This window comes from Suncus etruscus, chromosome 16, assembly GCF_024139225.1.
Source record: "Suncus etruscus isolate mSunEtr1 chromosome 16, mSunEtr1.pri.cur, whole genome shotgun sequence".
Taxonomy (NCBI): Eukaryota; Metazoa; Chordata; class Mammalia; order Eulipotyphla; family Soricidae; genus Suncus; species Suncus etruscus.
The window spans coordinates 79,883,076-79,902,126 of NC_064863.1; the positions used below are offsets into that span (position 1 = coordinate 79,883,076).

At 34.6% G+C, this 19,051-nt stretch overlaps 1 protein-coding gene and 1 pseudogene across 1 annotated transcript in view; both read left to right on the forward strand.

The window, feature by feature from the left end:
• The window catches only part of CCSER1 (coiled-coil serine rich protein 1), an 809,928-nt gene that overhangs the window by 445,853 nt on the left and 345,024 nt on the right, over window positions 1–19,051 (forward strand). The window lies entirely within an intron of this gene.
• Window positions 843–946, forward strand: LOC126032770 (uncharacterized; annotated as a pseudogene).

The following is a 19,051-nucleotide window of genomic DNA, read 5'->3' on the forward strand; positions in this document are numbered from 1 at the left end:
AAATACTAATTAGACAATCTTGTCATAACTCTAAGTCACATCTGTGTGTTTATGTAATACACTGAGACTTAAATATTATGTATAAACAATTGTTTGATTACAATGTATTTTGGTTTTCTCTGCTTTGTGCTTTTTGGGTCTCTTCATCAGGTTTGAGGAGACTCCCATCTTCAACCTGAAAAATTACATTCTATTACATAGAATATAATTTGAACAGAGTCAATTTTTTATGTAGCATGAAACTTATGTAAGCATAATATTTTGTGAACCTTATTTTACATATATATAATTAATTAAATAATAGTTAAGGTACTTAATTTATTCTCATAGTGAACTTATGTTTTTGATTATGTAGTTCATTTTTTGCTTATTCCTAGACAAATTGCACGTATATATGACTGTGATGGGAGTAGTTACAATCAGCATTGTATAAGCGTTATCACAGCAGAAATTGGCATCTGGACACTGTGGTTCAGTGACTCATACCAAAATGCATTGATTCCTTGGCTCTTCAGTTCTAAGGACCACCAGGGACTTCACTGTAGGGTTGAAGTGGTTTAAAAGACCACACCTACTGTACCCCCTCTTTCTTTATAGTCTGTAAAGAACACAGCCTGTGGTAAGAATTGGGAGGCCGGGCCCGGAGAGATAGCACAGCAGTGTTTGCCTTGCAAACAGCCCATCCAGGACCAAAGGTGGTTGGTTCGAATCCCGGTGTCCCATATGGTCCCCCGTGCCTGCCAGGAGCTATTTCTGAGCAGACAGCCAGGAGTAACCCCTGAGCACCGCCGGGTCTGACCCAAAAACCAAAAAAAAAAAAAAAAATTGGGAGGCCAATTCAAGGCATACTGACTGTATAAAAAGAGGAGGTACAGTAAATGCACCCCATATATACCTCAACACAGGCCCTTTGCCTGGTTTGTATTGTGAATTGGGGGGGACAAAAAAATAAAAGACCACACCTGACACTTTGGTGGAAACCATAGTACCAGTGACTGAACTAGGGTTCCAAGCATGCAAAGAATATACCTCTGCCCCATGTGCTCTCTCCCTATCCTAAATTACTTTTGTTTTGTTTTGTTTTGTTTTGTTTTGTTTTTGGTCACACCCGGGTACACTTAGGGGTTATTTCAGGCTCTACGCTCAGAAATCGCTCCTGGCAGGCTCGGGGGATCATATGGGATGCTGGGAATCGAACCCAGATCAGTCCTGGGTCGACAGCATGCAAGGCATACACCTTACTGCTGTGCTATCTCTTTGGCCCCTAAATTACTTGTTTTTATTCAGCATTAAAAGACATTTAAATTATTTAATTAAAATCATTGTGATTTACAAAGTTCTTCATCTTTGGGTTTCAGACATACAATGAATTAAGGCCAATCCCACCACTAATATTGACCTCTCTCCACTATGGTCCCAGAGACCTTTTGTCCCCCAGCCTCCAAGTATAACTGGCCTATTTATAGTTTAGATTGTTAAAATTTGGGTCTTTAATTTTCTTGTTGTTGGAAAGTCATTTTTTAATTTCAGCCTCAAAAGGGAAAAATTCAAAGAATAGCATATATGACATTCTACATTATGTATAGTAATTTAGTATACCTGGAATATTATCACAGGTATTAACGTGAAGTCATTGATTTCCCTATCCATTGATGGTAATTAGGATTATGAAGTAGATCATTTTAGGCCTAGGTTATTGCTTAAAGTAAGGAAACTCATTATTACTTTTATATTGTTCGGTGGAGCCTGCAGAGAATTATTTTTGCTTAAGGAATAAAGAAGATAATATATGTGATTTCTAAGAATAAGAATAAAATTGGAGAAAGCATATTGTTCCTGGAAATGACAGTTAGAAAAATGAATGGAAATGGAATTGTTTCTCTTAACATCACAAAATTTCTATAATTCTAAAATTATAGCAGACAACTCTACTTTTATAGCTTTGTGTTTCACATAATAAGTATTCACCAAGAAATATATCATTATCACTATCTTTTATATCTATATCTGGCAAAACTTTCTTCTAATTTGTTTACTTTATTGCCCAATATTCAAAATTACTGAATGTTTCTACTTCTCTTCAGATTCTGTCTTCTTATTTAGGCTGCTATAGAATTTTGCACAATAATTTATTTGTGAAATGAGTGCAGTTTTTGAAAAATATCAATATTACATCTTTTTTAAGATATAAAAGTTGCTAAAAGTAACTTTCTTTTAGAGATGTATATATTTCCGTGACAATAGCTTTTCTTCAAGATGTATTTGATATTTGGTTGTCCTTTTTATTTGATTGGGACCACCTACACATGCTTAATTTCCACTGATTAAAAATACTCTTTAAGTGACAACAACTGGAACTATATATCATGTCATATAATTTTTCTCTTCATTTTTGTTTTCTCTTTTGCGAGGGGTATGTTCTGTCTTGCTCTGCTCCTGATTTTGGGTGCAGAATTTACTCTTGGAGTTGTTTGGGCTCCCATATATGGTGACTGGGTTTAAACCTGGATGGTTACACAAAAGACAAATATTTTGTCTCCTCTACTATATCCCAAAAATGCAATTTTTACTTTTTGGGGGGAATGCTTAGCAGTACTCAGGTGCCACTGCTAGTTTTGTATTGAGCACCCATGATTGGTGGTGCTTGGAGAGCATGTGTGGTAACAGGCATTCAAAAAGGCTTGTTGTCACAGCCACATGCAAGGATAAACAAATATCATAATATTTGTATTATCTTTGATCATTTTTCTTTGGTTTTTTTTTGAGTGTCACACATAGCTATGCTCAGGATTTAATCCTTACTCTGTGTTCAAGAGATCAATCCTAGTGATCTTTGGGAAACCATACAGGGTTCCAGAGAATAAATTTGATTAGACAAGTCCAAGGCAAGCACCTTGCCTGCTGTACTACCTGTCTGGCCCTCTCTGACATGTTTGAATTTTTTTTAGGGTCAATACTTAAAAGTGCATGAGAAGGTAGTGTCACTCTCAGCTGAGCTTGACCTGTGTTTCTTCTCCTGATGTTTTTACTGGTGGGTACCATGTACTACTAGAAATAAATCTTAGCATAAATATATGTTGGACATATTAGGTATGTGCTCTGCCACTTAACATATCTGCCCAGCATTTCAAAAAGTTTTTGGTATCTTGCTGTGGGATTTTATTTTGTGCTTGTACTGATGAGCTTACACCAGAGAAGTTAATGATACCCCTGTCTGATTATTCCATTAGCTCTGAGATGAACATTGTCCCTGCCAGACTATCCTGTATTAGTTCTAAGATGAAAATTTCAAAAAAGGGCAACGGAATTAGTTTGGAATTTATCATAAATCATCAACTATATTTTATTTCTTATTCATATCATGCATAAGCAAAAACTATAGGTTAGAGACTACCCTTTGAGTGTAATGACAGTGCTTAAGAGAACACTAGCGAGGACCTATTGTTAAATAAAGTATTTATATTTTTGAATTTGGGGGGGGGATATCTTCAGACTGAGTTTTGAAGATCTCTTTTAAACTGCAGCCTCTGAACAATCAAGAGACTCCTGAAAGAAATCTATTGTTTTCAGTAGATTTATAACAAGCAACCCTTTAGGCCCAAAGGCAGTGTCAAGATATAGAGAAAAAGTATAACAAAATGAATGCTTTACCAAGAATACTTCATTTATGCAGCCAGAATCTCATTGAGGTTTGAAGGAAGAATATACTGCTTCACTGATAAACAATAGCTCAGGAAATTTACAGACTAAACACCAATTTTAAAAGAAGATATGAAGGGGGTAATTTAAGGCAATATAAATTCCACAAATAAGCCAAACTTCTACACAAAGATGGCACAAAATTCTTTGACAATAATCTATCTCAAAGCCAATGAACTAAATGTACCAATTAAGAGACAGAGAGTGGAAAATGGACCAGAAAATTAAATTCAACATTCTGCTGCATGCAAGAAACTCATTTGAATAGTCATAACAAAAACAGACTCAAAGACAAAGGTTAGAAGACATTCCCAAAAGAAAATATCTCCCTTCCAAAGGCTGAGATGGCCACACACACTAATACCAGACAACATAGACTTCAGGTTTAAAATGGTTATAAAAGACAGAAAGGGACAATTCTTAAAAATCAAGGTACATGTACATCAGGAAGAGATCACATTTCTAAGCATATATGTACCCAATGAAGGGCCAGAAAAATACTCAAAATAACTTCTAATAGACTTGAAGAAAGACATCAATATTAAAACAATAGAAGTTAGAGACTTCAACACCTCTCTTCTTACCTATTGATAGATCAAGCAGGCTAAAACTCAAGGAAGAGATACTGGTTTTGAAGGAAGAAATGTAAGAGAATAGCATAGTGTGTATATAGATGTATGCATATATACATACACATATATGGCTTTTCATTCCCCAAAATGTCAATACACATTTTTTCCAGTGTACATGAGACATTGACAAGATAGACCACATACTGGACCACAAAACATACCTTCATAAAAGTGAGAACAGAGCAATTGTATCAACTAAATTCTCAAACCACAAAACATGGAAAATATAAGTGAATTACAAGCAGAAATGAGAAATAACTTTAACACTTGCAAATTAAATAGCTCACTACTGAACAATGAGTGGGTCAGAGAGGAAATAAAAGAGAATATAAAAATATTAATAAAAACAAATGAGAATGAGGATATGAACCATCAGAATTTGTGGATAATAGCTAATGCAGTATTATGAGAAAACACAACCATATAAATACTTTACTTTGGGTTAATAATTTGTTGTGCTCAGTGATTAGCACGAGTTAACCTAGAATTGACCATAGTTTGATCCCCCCCATCCTATTTGTTCCCTCAAGCCAGGAGCTATCTTTGAGTGCATAGCCAAAAGTAACCTCTTCGCACCCCGGACGTGGCCCAGTAAAACAAAAAACAAACAAAACCAAAAACCAAAAATAAAATAAAATGAAATATAAGCAGTTTGTACAATTTTCTCTTGATTAAGTCTCAGTTTTCTTACTTAGATCCTAATCATTATTGCAAAGTTAGCTTCTCAATTCTTCCTCTCCTCTATATTTAATACTATTGAGTAGGAGATTTTTATTTCATTGATCAAAACTAACATACTCTAGACAAGGAGAGAAATGTTGGCAATAGAATAAATTAAATCATTTATACAATAACAAAAATGACCAATAGATTGATATAGTTATTCCTAGAAAATTGAAACATTCTCTATGCAGTTATTGCTCATTGGATATATAACTGAATTTCTAGCTGTGAGATTTCTTCCTGTTGCATATATCCCTTGATTATTACAAAGTGTCCATCTGTGTCCCTTACAAATTTTCTGAGTCTAAAGTTTGTGTCGTTTGATATTAATATGGCCACCCCAGCTTTTTTAAGGGTGTTGTTTGCTTGAATGATTTTCCTCCAGCATTTGATTTTGAGTCTATGTTTGTTCTGACTATTCTGGTGTGTTTCTTGTAGGCAGAACAACATTGGATTCATCTTTTTGATCCATTTAGCCACTCAATGTTTCTTAATTGGTGCATTTATTATATTGACATTGAGGGAAATGATTGTCATGGGATTTAATGTCATCTTTGTTTATAAATTTGGCATGCCTGTCGTCTCTCTTGTCTTAAAGTAGACCTTTTAGTTTTTCCTTTAAGGCTTGTTTTGCATCTGTAAAGTGTCTGAACTGTTGCTTATCCATGAAGCTATGTATCCTTCCTTGAAACCTGAATGTGCGTCTGGCTGGGTGCAGTATTCTAGGTGAAGCTTCCATTTCATTCAGTCTTGTCACAATATCCTACCACTGTTTTCTGGCCTTGAGAGTTTCTTGGACATGTCTGCTGTAAATCTTACGAATGCTCCTTTGAATGTAACTTCCCTTTTTGATCTTGCTGCTTTCAGTATTCTATCTCTATCTGTGGGATTCATTGTTGTGACTAGGATGTGACTTGGGGTGTTTTTTTTTCCGGGTCTCTTTTAGCTGGTACTCATGCAGGATTTGACTGCATACAGTCTTTAGCTCTGGGAGTTTCTCTGTGATGATGTCTTGGACTGCTGATTCTTCCTGGGGATCCCCTTCCTGGGCCTCTGGGACGCCAATGATTTATTCTTATGTTGTTTTTGTTGAGTTTATCAAAGACTTCTATTTTCATCTGTTCACATTCTTTAAGTACTTTTTCCATGATCTGATATTTTGCCTTAAGGTTCATTTCCAGTCTCTTCTGCTGTGTGGAGTTGTTCTGCATTTGATCTTCAGTTCACTGATTTTGACCTCAGCTGCTGTTACCCTGCTGGAGAGGCTTTCCATTGAGTTTTTCAGTTGAGCTACTGTGTTTTTCAGATCTGTTATTTCAGTTTGGAGTTTTCTAATTTCTGTCTTTGTGTTTTGTTCAGCTAGAGCTATGTTTTCTTTAATTTCCATGAGGATCTTCCATTTTTCTATTCTAAACTCTATCTGAGAGATGAATCAGATGGTTGGTATTTCTGGGACATCAGAGCTATCATCTTCATTCTCTGTGCATGGTGTTTGCCTGTGGGGTTTCCCCATTGTCACACCTGTAGTGTGTTTTTTTTCTCTGTGTGTTATGGTGGGGTTCATTATTTAGAAAGAGTGCTCGACCACGAGGTTAAGCGGACAGACCATGCTCTTCTGAAGCCTCTAAAAGAGTGATTTTGCTGGGCCCTTCTCGGTCCACTCAGGAGATGTTCAGGATACAGAAGAGTAGAAAAACACTCACAGACGACATCCCCCTCAGTCTCTCCCAATTGGTAATCTCACAATAGGGGCAGACTCCTCCCACCTGACTTCACAGACAACGGTTCTGCCTTTCTGCCAGGGTGCCGCTGATAGCCGGTTTTTACTCACTGACTCAGTCTTTCTTGGCTTTTCAGCCTGGGCACCTCTAGGAGAGCGATTTTGCTGGGCCCTTCTCAGCCCACTCAGGAGAGGTTCAGGATACAGAAGAGCAGAGAAACATGCACAGGTGACACCCCCTCAGTTTCTTCCCTATTACTGAATTTCTTAAAATAAATAGAAGCAGTTATATTTCTTGAACATTGATATGACCTTTATTCATACTTATAAGTTAAAAGAAGAGGTATAGTTGGTATTCTACCTCAGAATACTCAAATGGGCCAGGAAGCTAGGACAGGGAATGGTACAAACCTTCCATACAGATGACTCTGATTCAATTCTTGGCACTACATATGGGCTCATGGAACTACCAGAAGGGACCTCTCAGCACAGATTTAGGGAAATCTCTCAGCACTTCTGGATATTATTTTTCCCTCACAACAACTCCCCCACCCACCCACCTAACAAGAAACCTCATAATATATTTTATTTTCTATTTCTGCATGGCTTCAAAGATAATCTTATATGGAACTTGGAAACTTAACCTATAAAAATTTGCATTTGTGGGGGCCAGATTACAATGGTAGGTGCTTATCTTGCTCACAGCAGACCTGCGTTCAATCTCCAGAATCCGATATGGCCCCCGTGCACTGTCAGAAGTGATTCCTGAGAGCAGAGCCAAGAGCAATCCTTGTACTGCCAGGTGTGGCCCCAAAATAGAAATGGAAAAAAAAGTTTTTGTAGTTTACATACTTAAAATGTTATCTCTAAACAAGTATAACTGAATATTTAAAATACTCAAATTTTAGATTTGGAATAGGTAGATTAATTATATTAAGCCTGTTGGTTGTTTATTTGCTTGTTTGTTTTTTGGGGCCTCCCCTGGCACTGTTCAGGATTTGCTACTGACTGTGCCCAGGGATCATTTCTGGCAGTGCTCTGGAGATCATACGGGGTGCCAGAGATTGAATCCAACTACAAATCCAGATACAAACAAGGAAGTACTCTAACTGTTGCTTTATCGCTCCAGCTCAGCCCTGAACAGTTTAAATTTATCTACTTATTCTCAACAGATGTTTAATTGTCAAAATATTATTCTGAGCTTCGTTATAAAAAGTAATTTGCTATATATGCTAATAGTTTCTAATTCAAAAAATTAAAGTAATTTTATAAAATACATCGAATCCACTTTAAAATAATGGTGCATAATGTCTACAATCTATTAATTAACATAAGCTTAAGCAAAACAGCTTGCAACACCATTTTTTTAACGAGTTAAATTTGATATTGTGTTAGGTATAGTTTATTTTCTGAATATAAAGGTCACATAGAATATTGAAAGTAAGCATCGCCTAGTTTAAAAATTGTTAAGATTATAGAAAGGTCAGAAACATTAGAAAAAGAAAATGATAATTTATTTTGCCTGGAAAAATACATTACTAATCTAGTGACTTTTAGTAAAACAAAAAAAAATGATGCTAGTCAAATTGAAAATAATTCAAGACTGGCAACACAGAAATTAACATAAAAATAATATTTAAGAATTTGGCAGTGGAAGGAATTTAAAAGAAGAAGATACTCCCTGGAGAACTTAAATACTTCCATATCTATTTCTTTTTTTTTTTTTTTTTTTTTTTTTTTTTTGGTTTTTAGGTCTCACCCGGCTGTGCTCAGGGGTTACTCCTGGCTCCATGCTCAGAAATTGCTCCTGGCAAGCACGGGGGACCATATGGGACGCCAGGATTCGAACCGATGACCTTCTGCATGAAAGGCAAATGCCTTACCTCCATGCTATCTCTCCGGCCCCCCATATCTATTTCTTGAGAATGGACTGATTTATAGAGGTTTTGGTGTAGAACTCAGACACCAGAAGTCAAAGAAACCTACAAGTGATTTGGATGTTGACAACATAGCTTCAACCAGATCATAAAAATTTGTATGATAGTGTAAAATAATTTTATATGCCTTACATATAACTACATTTGTGGCAAAATTTTTATTTAATATTTTTCCAAATGAGAGATGACTATGTAATAAAAGGTAGTATAAAAATGGTTCTTTTAAAAATTAAGAACACATTTTGAAGGTCTAACACTTATTCTGCCCTTTCGTTCAACAGTTTGACGTTGAACAAGTAGGAAATCTATATATACCTAAATTTACTCATATTAAAATTAGTAACTGAATAGAGAAAATGAGATTGTATATAAAAATAATTATGTGTTTGGTGCCAATAGCAAGACTCAATAAAGGAGTTTTTTTATTTTATTTCTAAAAATATCTTTATTTAAGTTCCATGATTATAACCATGTCTGTAGTTGGGTTTCACTCATAAAAAAGAACACCTCCCTTCACCAGTGCAACCTTCTCACCACCAATCCTACACCCCCTGCCTTCCCCCAATCCTGGCCTGTATTTGAAACAAGCATTCTATTTCTCTCAGTATCATTATCATGATAGTTGTTAGCATAGTAATTTCTCTAATTGCACTCACCACTTTTTGTGGTAAGCTTCATATTGTGGGTTGTTCCTTCCAGCCCTCAGCTCTTCAATAGAGAAGTTTAAATGACTGTCATTGTTACTGGAATTTTGTTTGTGAATTAATAAAATGAAATAGGTATATTATTTAAAAATGCAAAGTCATTAACCCAGAAACATCTTAGAATGAAAGCTGTTGCCAAAGAAAATTTCCTGGGTGTTCTATATATGAACATACTATTTATGTGTAGTTACATTATGATGTTTAATCAAAAAAGTAAATATTTTGTTTCTTTCTCAAGAGTTTCCAAAATAGGTTAAGTTTATAGAGAATGCAAAGACTTCTCCAGTTTTTTTTAAATAAACTGTGTATAGTTTCTGATATATGTAAACATCCTATAAACATTTTTTATGAATAAGATAATAATGAGTTCTATTAGAACAGTATTCTTATCCTATCCCAAGGAGTCATCCATTCAATCCTTTTGTTTTTAAAGTACTTAACTGGTTTACTTTGTAACTAACCACTAGTAAAATTAATAGTTCTATTTACGTTTGTTTCTTTTAACTATGTCCTATTTAAAAATATAGATACTGACACTTGCTGACCATCTGACAAAATAAGTTATAAATTAATCATAGTGATAAATATTTCTAGAGCTTCTTTTAGAGGAAAAAATAAATATAGTTGAATTGGTTTTAATTGTTAAGTTTGGGAGTAATTCAGCAGTATAAATTACCCATTACCTTCTTTCAGGATTAAATTGTGTAAAGTTTTCAGGCACTCATCATGGTTATTTAACATGACCACCTTAATGGAAATTTCCTTTTGCATAAATGAGACTGGTTTAGGTGTAGAGTGGATGAGTTGATTATTCAAAGATAAACAATGCAGGAAGTTCAGTACATGGTGTTTGAAACAATAAGTATCATTAAAAAGTAAATATAAATTGACATACAAATATGAAGGCCCAGCACCATAGACTGAACATTGGCAGATAGAAAGTATTAATTATGGTGCAATAACACTCATGGCAAAATAGAGTTAATATAAGATGAGAAATAAGAAAAGGCTATAAAAATGGAGACTATATTTGTATCTTTTTAGCAAGGTCATACATTTGTAGTTGTTTTCTGAAAAAGTAGTATGAATAACTTCTTTTTCAATGAGACATTACCACAAGTTTAGAGTTAATACCCTAAATTCTCCCAGAAAATCAGTGGAGTAAAAAATGCATGTTATCTAAAGAGAAGAAAAGAAAGGAGGGAAAGAGAGGGAGAGAGAGAAAATAAAGACTAAAACCCTAAGATGAAAAGATATTTTGATGGCCAAAGTTAAAAAAGATAATAGAAAAACTACATTTTATATGACAGCAAATAAAATGTCCTTCTGACTTAGGAAAGACTATATTCATAGCATAAAGCAGAGTTTTAGGTTATAAATAAAGGCTCATAGAAAAATTATTTTGTAAGTATTTAGTGAAAGCACTTTATGACTTTGTTTTTAAATCTTATGTTCAGCTTAAATGTACTTAAAATCTTAGACTATTTATTCATCTACCTACCTACCTACCCACACCTGGCAGCTCTCAGGGTTTATTCCTGGCTCTGTTCTCAGAAGTTACTCCTGGCAGGTTTGGGGGACTATATGGGATGCAGGGGATCAAACCAAGGTGGGCCACATGTAAGGCAAAAGCCCTACTTATGTGTTATCTCTCTGACCCCAAAACTTTACACTGTGTATTAAGAACAGAGAAATTACTATCAACAACATGTTTACAAACCATTTTATGATACAAACATGTGCCAATTAATTGCCAAGGGAATCAAGTTTTACTGAGAACTTTTCATTAAATGATTGTCTTTAGGACACTAAATTCTAGTCACTGGACACTTTCTCTTTCCCTCCCTCCCAACCCTACTTATCTAAGAAATCTTACCCCTGGGGGGCTGTAATTAATGTTGGATAGATGTTAAAGTTTGTAAGTGTCCATCTCCTACCTAAGTTAGTTTATTCACTCATTAGACTTTCCACCTAAATATTTTTTAAGTTTTAAGTATATGTGCATAGAAATGAATTAATTTTGCTTTTACCTCTACAAACCAGATCATATTACTATTTTATATTTCTGTTAATGGCATTACTTAACTCATTTTAATAAACAGGACCAACCACCTTTTCCCTTTCTCCTTATCCTCAACACTCACTAGAAATCTTCAGTATATTCCAGACAAAACTCCCAGTTACGCTTTGTTCTGTTTATCCCATTTCAATGAAATGAGTTTGGATCTTCATCGTGAATTTGAATCTTTGCCTCTAAGACAATTTTTATAATAACAACTTGTACCTGGTTATTTGGCTACATTGGTGTCTAAATATAATTATAAGACATTCTAATCAGATATGATGCGCTTCCTATCAGGCAAGCAAAGATTAAACTACATGTCCATAGTACATCATTTTAAGAATAGTAAAACCCTTTATTAAAGTGTAACGTACTCTTTTAGAAAAGTAAAGTGTTATTTAAAAAATATTCCTTAAAACCAAATACAAATGGCATCTCACATAGGATAGAAGGTTTCCCATTCTCTAACTCATTAACATTTCTCTTACTGCTTTTATATAAATAACTGTTCAATAGTAATCATATAACCTTGCTCTATAAAGTGACGTATCTCTTGAATAGATGTGTACTTTGTTTATTTGAAATCTAGAATGTGATGGAAGAGCTTAAAACACAGGAGATATTTATTCCATCAACATAAACTGGTAGAATGGAATATGTCTCTGCCAGGTTTACACGGGGGCCCATCTTGAAGTTAGTAAGAACTAACCACTAGATGTCACTAGCACACTTCTAATAACAATGTTGGAGGCAAAGAATATATACGTTTACTGCACACCTACTGTGTGCAAACTTTTTAACATATTGTATAGAATAGGTATGATTATTAAAATTATACACTGGATGCTTAGAGAGTTATCAAGTGGCCCTACAATGAGAGTGCTTTAAAGGTAAGATGAAAGCCCCAGGTTACTGCTACCAAAATTCATGATTTCCCCAATTTGGCCTTCATTTTCTTGATTTCTTTTCAGATGGTTGAAACTCTGGTATCTGAAAGATAATAATACAATTTCTTCTAAAATCTGAAGTCATTATTAAAAAATAAGGTATTGTTGGGGAAGGCACTCTTCCTTTGCATGAAATGTCAAGGGCCAGTTAGGAGGTTGTTTGCTTTTTATTCAGCTGAACCAGGTTCAATCATTCTGTGCCTCAACAGGTGTAGTCATTGAGTGAAGGTCTAGTAGCAAGTCCTGAGATGAGCTGGGTGTGTTCTCCAAATACAAATGTCAGTGCCTTGCCCATTAAACCATCTCTCTAGCTTTAGATAAGTGTTATTTAATATGAAATATAGGCATTAAAAAGGAGTTTAGGTACAATTGAAAAGGTATATCATAAAGTGACATTTAGTAAGAAGAGATGGACCCACAAATATTATATAATCCCTATTTTCAAGAAGTTAAATTCTGATGATGTATCAGAAGCATGATGCTGTTCTTATGAGGTGTTTTGAATTTGAAACTGAGATGTTCATAGCATCTAGAGATGCTATAATTTTACTAGTATGACTTCATATATTCTTGGATCTTAACTTCTTTGAAGCATCCACCAGACTATGCTCATATTTAACCAAATCATATCTCTCCAGTTTTGTTGACTTCTATATTTAGCTGTATTGTGTGTGAAGAGTCCCAGCCCGGAACTGAAAGAAAAGGAAGAATATCTATTTGTAAGAGACATTTATAAGAATATCTAATGTAAGACTAGAAAAGAGGCTCATATCATAGTTTAAAGATCTGTTAATGTCAAGAATTATCCCCTATCATGTGCGGAATAGAAAGAAATATAGTATGGGAATAAAAAGTGATCAAAAACAACAGAAACTGACAACTAATTCATAGAACTGAGCTTCCCGAGGCCAGTGTGTGGGTTAAGAGTGAATCCTGAGACAATGGCAGAGAAAAGAAAACACTGGTAGATGGTGGGGTGTTTGAACATTGAATGCACGAAGCTCTTATGAGCAATAAAATCGTAAATAAAGGTGTTTCTAATTAAAAAAGATATATTAGTGTCTCGCTGAATATCTTATGAAGACTTATAAATTCAAATTCTAAAAGTAGGGGCTGTAGGAGTTTAACAATGAGCTACCTGGTGTTTTTTAACAGATAACTTAAAATCTTTTCCTTAAGAGAGACAGAATGAAGAGAGTTTTTGATATTAAAACTGGCAGTTTTCTTATTCATATATAAAAAGGGCAGATGTTTTCTTTGTTATATCACTCCCATGACACATTTATACTATTGTCAGAGACAAATATAATTACAGAAAGCTTTCTTAATAATCATGAAAACACTGATTAGGCTTCATTGGTCAAAAAATAAAAGAAAATGATTAGTGATTTAAGATTTAAGGTGTTTTTTTCTATCTTTTTTAGCTCTTTTGAAAAAATTTATTAATTATAACTCTACTGCTAATGTACATTATCACTTTTAATACCATTTCCATCAACATGTTTTGTGTGTAGATATGTATGGAATAAATATTAAGCATCAAACACCAAATCCCTAAAGACTCTCCTAAGTCACCTTTTAAACATTTGTATTCATTAATATTTACATAATTTATTGACCACTAAATATGTTATTTAGATGTAAAACTGAATAAACTAGGACCAGAGTGATAGTATAGTGGGGAGTAAATTTACCTTGCATGTGGTCCACCCAATTTGATACTGAACATCTATATCAGCCTTTAAGCACTGTCAAGAGTAATTTCTGAGACCAAGAGTGACCTCTAAGCATTATCTGGTGTAGGCCCCAAACAAAATAAAAACAAAAATAAAACAAACAAACTAACAGAAACCTAAAATCCATATTAAGTGGTGATTAATAGGTACAAAATAAATTTTCTATAATAAAAGCAAATTTTTGATTAAGTCAAATTTTAAGATGGAGATAAACACAGATACAGGCTAATAAGTCATTTGAACTATTTGTGTATAAGTAGAGAAATCATTAAATTCGACTTCACTATTATATAGTAGATCATTAATCCTAATTTTAATGTTTATAGGGATATATTTATGAAAATAATTTTCCTTAACTTCACCTGTTTTGGTTCTGCTTGGTACAAAAACCTGCAAGAAAAAGTCTTGCCTGGGATAAAAGCTCAGGTCAATCCAGGGAAAAAGGATTGTGCAGACTTTCATTCTTACCCCCAAATGCAAAAGCAATATAATATGGCATCTTTCCTTTTTGCAAAGGCACATTAAAAAAGGGGAAATTTTATGTATAGAAACAAGCTCTATCTACTAGGGATAAGAACTTATATATATATTATAATACAGGGGTGCCTCCTATCCTGAACATGTGCCATGTGGACTCAAATTAGACTCCATGTATCAGACAGTGACTGTTAATCCCGAATCCTAGATCCCAGACATAGAACTGACATAGTTCTCTGCAACAGCACCAGGAGCCAAACTCTCTCTGGAAATTTTTCTAATACTGCTCTGGTATCAACATGCGCCAGTTTTGATATGACTTCCTGACGATGAGGAAACAGCAACAACTTGATCTAAAAGCAGGTTGTCTTATTTCATCACCCAAAGCTAAGATGAAATCAGAAGACACGTTGTCCTTTGATCTGTACAAAAAACAAGATCGCTAACTACAGAAGACTGACTTTGACAACCATTACTGAGCAGAACTTATCCTGGGACCAATAAGAAAGACCCTAGCCTAGGCTTCAGCCTAGGATTTGTACAATAACCAAGATCTCTAATTCCAGAAATCTGACTTTGACAACTGTGACTGAGCAGAACTTCTGGAACCACAATGAAAGACTCTAGCATAGGCTTCGTCTTAGAATCTGTGCAAAAACCAAAACCACTAATTAGAGAAGACTGATTACAGCAACAGTGATGGAACAGAACATCAAGAACTGTAAAGAAAAAAAAAGGCTTTTTGCTTGTGCAAATACCATGATCTCTAGTTAGAGTCCTGATTTTATCATCCACAACTGAGTGGAGAGTTTCCTGGCACCATAAAAAGACCTTGGGTGTGAAAATGAATGTGTACAGAGCCTGTAGTTGTTCCCATAACTATCTGCTTCAAAAGCAACGAAACCCTATATCTCTTAGGCCAAAGAAATTCCCTTTCTAATTTTCCCAATACTTACTGTGCCCATGCAAGGGAAAAAAAAAATAGAAGCACAAAACCTAAAATATTGCCACACCATGCCTCCATTCCCTATTTTAGTCTTTGTTCTCATAGTTATTATTTAGTTGTTATTTTTGCTGCTATTGTGTTTTTTGTAGTAGATGTTTTTTTGGTTTATTTCATGTTTTTGCTTTGTTTTGTATGTTTTTTCTTATTTTTTTCCTTTCTTCTTTTGAATTGATAATTATAGCCTCTAAAGGGAGTCCTCCCAGTTTTTTCCTTTTTCTTTTCTTTTCTTTTCTTTTCTTTTCTTTTTTTTTTTCAAACAGAACCACATAACTTGAATCATCTTGTTCTGCCTCATAAATTAAGGGGGAAAAATGGATAGTACCAGAACCAAACAGTAGTATGAACACTGAGGAGATACCAAAAAAATGATCAAACTTAAACAACAAACCCAAGACAATGACAACAGAATTGATACTCAATCTACAACAAGCTATACACAGAGGGCGCCAATTACACTTTGTCTGGGGGACAAAGGAAGTAGAGCTAGGATGCATGCTGGGAACAGAGGTAGAGCGAGGACAACACTTGTGGTGGAAATGCCCCTGATTCATTGTCACTATGTACCTTAAATATTAATGTGAAAGACTATTAACTCACTTTGTTCACAATAAAAATTAAAACAAACAAATGATATCTGATATATAGGTAATTAATCCATCAATATTTACAAAAGTCACATCCTACTAGTTAAATTATAAATTATGTACTAGTTAAATTATAAAATATGTACTAAATTATAAAATATATTATAAATTAATATAGTTAAATTATAAATTATCATTATAAATTATAAAATATTAAAAATAAATTTATTGAACATGATTTTATTTCATTTTTATTTTATATTAAAATAATATCTTTAAGCACAATGAGTACAAGCATGTCAGTAATTGGGTTTCATTCATAAAATGTATATCCTCCTTCTGGCCATCTGTATTTATTTTTGAAAAAGTGTTTGTTCATTTCCTCTCCCCATTTTTTTTTTGGTGGGAGAGGGTCACATCTGGTGGTGCTCAGGGGAAATTCCTGGCTCTGTGCTCAGAAATTGCTCCTGATAGGCTCAGGAGACCATATGGGATGCTGGGAATCAAACAAGGGTGTGTCCTGTGTTGACCTCATGCAAGGCAAATGCTCTATTGCTGTGCTATGGCTTTCTCCTCATACTTTGATGGGATTAGAATTTTTGGACCACATCCAGTGACACTCAGGGATTACTCCTAGCTATCTATGCGCTCAGAAATTGCTCCTGGCTTGGGGAACCATATGGGATGCCAGGGATTGAACCAGGATCTGTCCTGGACTAGCTGCATGCAAGGCAAATGCCTTACCACTGCTCTATCACTCCAGCCTGGAGTTTGAATTTTTTTGTTAAGTCCTATCAATACCTTGTATATCTTAGATGTTAGCCCCTTATCTGATGGGTATTGGGTAAATAGTTTCTCCCATTCCATGGATAGCCTTTTTATCCTAGTCACTGTTTTCTTTGAAGTACAGAAGCATCTAAGTTTACTGTAGTCCCACTTGTTTATCTCTGCTTCCACTTGTCTGGACAGTGATGCTTCCTCCTTGAAGATACCTTTAGTCTCAATGTCATGGACTGTTTTACCTACATTTTTTTCTCTATACCTTATGGTTATGGGTATGATATTAAGGTTTTAATCCATTTGAATTTGATCTTTGTACATGGTATTAGATGGAAGTCTGACCAGTTGTTCCAACACCACTTGTTGAAGAAGCATTCCTTGCCCCATTTAGAATTTCTTGCCTCTTTATCAAATATTAATTGCTTGTATGTCTGGGGAACATTCTCTGAATACTCAGATCTATTTCACCGATCTGAGGGTCTTCATTTCCCATGCTGTTTTAATGATTATTGCTTTGTAGTAAAATTTAGGTTAGGGAAAGTCATGCCTCCTATCTTCTTTTTACTAAGGGTTGCTCTAAGTATTCGTGGGTGTTTATTGTTTCAAATAAATTTAGGGAGTGTTTGATCCACGTCTTTGAAGAATGTCATGGGTATCATTAGAGGAATTGCATTAACTCTATACAGCACTCTAGGGAAAATTGTCATTTTAATAATGTTAATCCTTCCAATCCATGAACAGGGTATGTGTCTTCATTTCCTTGTGCCCCCTTTTATTTCTTGATGCAGTATTTTGTAGTTTTCTTTGTATAGGTCCTTCACCTCTTGATTTAAGTTGACTCCAAGGTGTTTGAGTTTGTGTGTCACTAATATGAATAAATTGTTATGTTAATGTTCAGTTATTCTCTAACATTTTTGGTGTATAAGAAGGTCATTGATTTTGTTAGTTCATACAGATTTAACCGTGGAAGGTTATGAATCCAGGAATTTATTCATACCTTCCAGGTTCTCATGTTTTGTGGCATAGAATTTCTCAAAGTAATCTCTGATTACTCTTTGAATCTCTACAGTATCTGCTTTGATCTCGCCCTTTCCCCCTTTTTATTTTTAATCTGATTTATTATGTTTTTCTTTCTCCATTTCTTTGTGAGTTTTGTTAGTAAAAATCTTGTTTATTTTTTTTCAAAGAACCAGCTTTTGTTTTCATTGATCTTTTGGATTGTTTTATTGATTTCCACTTCATTGACTTCTGCTCTAAGCTTTGTTATTTTCTTCTGCTTATCTATTTATGGTTCCTTTGGTTGATAATTTTATAATTTATAAGCTGTTTCATTAAGCTTTTTATATAGGCTCTTTCTTCCTTTCTGCTATGTGCATGCAAGGCTATATTTTTCCTCTTAGTACTGCCTTTTCTGTGTCCGACAAATTCTGATAATTTGGGTCTTCATTGTCATTTGTTTCCAGGAATGTTTTGATTTTCTCTTTGATTTCATCCCTCAACCACTGTTTAAGTAGTGATTAAGTAGTGAGTTGTTTAATTTCCAGATGTTAAAGTTTTTCTTCTGTGTCCCCTTTGTGGTTCACTTCTAATTTCAGTGCTTTGTGATCTGAGAAGGCAGTTTGTAAAATTTCTATCCTCTTAAATTTATGAGTCAGCATGTGGACTATCCTGAAAAATGACCCATGTGTATTGGAGAAGAATGTGTATTCAGCTTTCTTGGCATGGAGTGCCCATATATATCTACTAGTCCACTTTCTTCCATTTCTCTTTTCAGAGTTTTTATATTCTTGTTGGGTTTTATCCTGGTTGACCTATCAAGGCGTGACAAAGCAGTGTTGAGGCCTCCCATTATTATTGTGTTGCTGTTAATATCTTCTTTGAGACTTGTCAAAAATTGTATTTAATATGTTGCTGGTCCCTCATTGAGTGCATATGTGTTTAGAAGTGTGATTTATACCTGTTAAACATATCCTTTAATTAGAAAAAAAATAGTCATCTTTGTTCCTTAACACTTTTCTGAGTCTGAAGTTTGTGTCATCTGATA